The sequence below is a fragment of the Ctenocephalides felis genome, unplaced genomic scaffold, assembly GCF_003426905.1.
Source record: "Ctenocephalides felis isolate EL2017-DRISC unplaced genomic scaffold, ASM342690v1 CF-g0.4_SCAFFOLD_00548, whole genome shotgun sequence".
In the NCBI taxonomy this organism is placed as follows: Eukaryota; Metazoa; Arthropoda; class Insecta; order Siphonaptera; family Pulicidae; genus Ctenocephalides; species Ctenocephalides felis.
The window spans coordinates 1-4,216 of NW_020536702.1; the positions used below are offsets into that span (position 1 = coordinate 1).

The 4,216-nt window shown below is 22.3% G+C and overlaps 1 long non-coding RNA gene across 1 annotated transcript; it reads right to left on the reverse strand.

Moving 5' to 3' along the window:
* Positions 1 to 653: 653 nt before the first annotated feature.
* LOC113366110 lies at positions 654 to 3,850 on the reverse strand. The gene is made up of 4 exons (XR_003366256.1): positions 3,537 to 3,850; positions 3,026 to 3,101; positions 2,651 to 2,762; positions 654 to 754 (listed from the first exon to the last, which is right to left on the reverse strand). It is a non-coding gene; the product is annotated as an uncharacterized LOC113366110 (long non-coding RNA).
* Positions 3,851 to 4,216: the final 366 nt, after the last annotated feature.

Here is a 4,216-nt window from a genome sequence, read left to right on the forward strand (position 1 = left end):
CTGATTTTCTCCAGACATATTTCTAAAAATTATAATAGAAAGAATAGTTTAATATTAATAAAATTGAAAGAAAAACAAGCTTAACTGCACAGCAATAAAAAAATATATAAGTACCACAATTTCTTGCAATATTACAATAATAAATAACTATAGTATAATTCAAATTCACAAAAGTTCTTTGTAAGCTAAACTTTTTCAGTTTTTATTAAATTTTTTTGCAATTTTATGTATTTTTTTGTTTTGGAAAAATAGATTAGGTCCTTCTGGAAATTTTTTAATAAAAAAAATTGTATCCAATTTTGAATTAAAAAAAAAAAGTTTTATTAGCACTTACCAAAAATTGAATTAACATCTATAACAGTTTTGAGTAATATACATGTATACTTGACTATATATTGAATGTGTGAAAAATTTCAAGTGATTTTATGTTCAAATTTGCATTATGTTTGCTTATAAACATTAATTAACATTAAAAATAGTAATATATAAGTTTCAAAGTGGTTTCAAATAAAACGTGTTTAGGGTGAAAATGGAAAAAGTAAGGTAATTTAATGTAAAAAAATATATGAATACCGATTTATTGTTAATACACACTTGTCTTATGTAGATACCAAAATCCAAGTATTTAATGTGGCCTTTCCGCTTCTTTTTCTCCTTAATTTGAACTTTGACATTGATAGTTAGCAATTCTGCAAGTTATCCGTACTTTGATATGAAATCTGCTGGTTGCTGTCAAAGTCAAAATATCTAAAGGCTGTCGAAGAATAATTAAATATTAATAACACAACTAGGTAACATGCATATATTATTAATATTATATATTTAAATAAAATGTGTATGTTTGCAACGGACACTGATATTGATTATAAATTATTAAAATTCACAATACTATTATGAGAGAGCTCAGGTAACATTTCACAATTAAAACAGGTAACAATTAAAATTAAGTTGATGACATAATATATCTTTGTTAAAAAGAATTATTACATATGATTTATTTAATAAAAAAAAAATGAAATTAATATGAAAATGTAACTAAAAAATTATAATAACCAAAATAGAAATATAAATTGAAATACAAATAAAAAGATGTAAAAAAATGAATGAATAAAGAGAAAATTAAAATATGAAATACTAAAAGTAAAATAAAATATAAATAAAAAATAAATATAACATAATATAAATAAAAATGGTAAATATACTAAAGTAATTAAGATAATTTGAAAAATAAAATAAAAATAATAATTAAAATATTAAAAATCAAATTAAATAAAAATAAATTTAATACTTCATTTTAAGAATGCTGAAGATTAAAACAAACATAAACAGGAAATTTTGAAAATATAAATAAAAAATAAAATAAAAAATAAAAAATAATTAAATATATATACTAAAAACCATAAATACCAAACATAATAAGAATACTAATAAAAATGTAAATTAAAATAAAAATAAAAATCCAAATACAAATAAAAATAAAAACATATCAATAATAATAAAATATAAACTGTTAAAATTAATATAAAATAAAATTTAAAAATGAAAAGAAAAATACAAATATATAAAACTAAATATAAAAAATAAAAGTACAAAATAAAAATACTAAAAATAAAATAAAATGGTAAATATAAATATTTATAAATAAAAATTAAAAAACATACTCAAGATAATAAAGCTTATGAAAATAAAAATTGAATGAACAAATATATTTGTTATATAAGTATCTGTTAATAAAAAAAAAAAATGAATGAATTAATGAAAATATGAACGCAATATTGAAATATATTATTTCATATATTAATATATGAAAAACTATGATTGAAATGAAAAATAGGTAAATTAATGAATAAAATAATAATAAATAAAAAAATAATTTTATGAACAAATAAGTGAAATGTTGTAAACATGTAAAAAAACAAATACATTAAGTGAATAAACAAAAAAAAAGGTAAATAGAAACTGCATAAAGAAAAAAGTGCATTGATTAATATTTTATATAAATGCATAAACAAATATATAATTGTATAAATAAATAGGTAAATAACATACACAAATAAAATGATAATTTATGAATAAATATGTAAAACAAAACAATAAATTAAGTGAATAAACAAACAAAAAATCGTAAATAAATACTGCATAAATAAAACAAATTGATTAATAATTTATATAAATGAATAAACAAATATGTAATTAAATAAACAAATAGTAAATATGTTAGTAAATTAATAAATAAAAAAATAAATCAAATGAAAATAATTTATAAATAAATACGTAATGGAACAAATGTATAAGATCAAGATAAATATTCAGTCAAATATCGAAATGTATAAATAAATAATAATACATAAAAAGATAAGTAGATATTGATGAGACATAATTAAAAAAATAAAAGTGTGGATAAATATATAATTGATTAAATAAATAATCAAACATATAGATAAATAAAAATGATGAAATACTGAAGTAAATTACCGAAGGACACATAAATAAAAAATAATTATGTAGTTAAATAAGAAAAATAAATGAATAAGTAATAAACTGAATATTGAAATATAATAAATATTTAAAAAAAGCATATGCATAATGAAACAAATATAAGAAGAATGAAATAAATAAATATATAAGTAAATAAGTTTAGTTACTTAACATCTCAAAGCAAATTCCGCTCAATAATAGCGCTTCCTAGAGAAGTCTTTCTGATTTCTCCGTAGGTATCATGTCTGAAGGGATGCTATCCTTAATTGTGGTTCTCCGGCAACCTGAATCAAGAAAAAAAATTAATACGAAGCCTATGCACCAAAATCTATAATTGACATATGAATTATTAGTGTATAAATATTTCATATATTTTTAATATGATAATTATTGCTCAATTGATACATCAAAAGTAAACTATTACAATTGTAATATTATTGGCCAAATAAACTCATTGTTAATGAAGACATCAAAAATTTAGAGAAATTGACAATGAAAATCTACCAGCAATATAATAAAAGTGTGCACTAAATGCCTGATATCATACCTTTCAAATACCATTTGATTAGTCATTTCCGACTGCTAAGGGAGCTCCATTGTTCCATTTTGAGACCAGATCTAAACTAAAATAGAATAAAAATTTTCAGTGAATTTGTTTTGACATACTGTTCAATTATAATTTGCCCAGAGCTGCAAGTGACTTTTAATGAAGTGATAAGTAAACTACTAAACAAGTATAATACCTTTAGATCTCAAAGCTTTAAAATAAAATAAGCCCTTTCTAGAGAGGTCTTTCTGATCCCTCCGCAGATATAACCTGTTAAGGGCTGCTATCTTTAATTGTGGTTCTGAATCTGAATCGAGGAAAAAAATAATACAGAGCCTATGTGAATATTTCAAATATTTTGTAATAGGATAATAATTGCTCAATAAATACATCAAAAGTAAACTACTTCAATTGTAATATTAATGGTCGATTAAACTCATAGTTAATGAGGACGTCAAAAATTTAGAGAAATCGACAATGACACTCCACCAGCAATATAATAAAAATATACCTATTATCATACACTTCAGATATTATTTGATTAGCCGCTCGTGGCTGCTAAGGGGGCACCATTTTTCCATTTTCAGACACAAACTTTTACACTTTTACACGATGCCAAGGAACGCGTTGCAACTTGAACTAAGATTGCACTTTCACAAACTGTTATGTCACTTTATGAGTTACCGAATGCGAAATATTTATTGCACAACTAACTACAGTATTTCTAAAGTTCTCACTTGTTGAAAGGGTCTTTCTTTTGCCATGTGTTTCCAATAAAGTCTCAGAATAAAAAGAACTAAAACTAACTAAAACGCTTTCAACAAGTCTGACAGGTCGCCCATAGATGCAATGGATGTATATGAAGATGTGCAACTTCACAGTTCAGAGTTGTCGATGAACAGTTGCGCCACAAAAAGTGCTAATTTCAAATTCAAAATTCGAAAACCTATTATAGATGTAAATGAATATAACAAATCATTAACAAATTGTTATAGAATTTAGTTCAAATTACTAACATTATGGGGGTGAGGTGTATGGCATCGTGCCTTAAGGCAAATTGCTGAAACTTCCCGTACCGTAACGGAATGTTCGACGAATACTGAATGTTTTCAAATAGATTATTATAAATATTGTAACATTGTTTAATATTTATAAGAATTATATAAACTGAATTGCAAAGTTGAAATTATT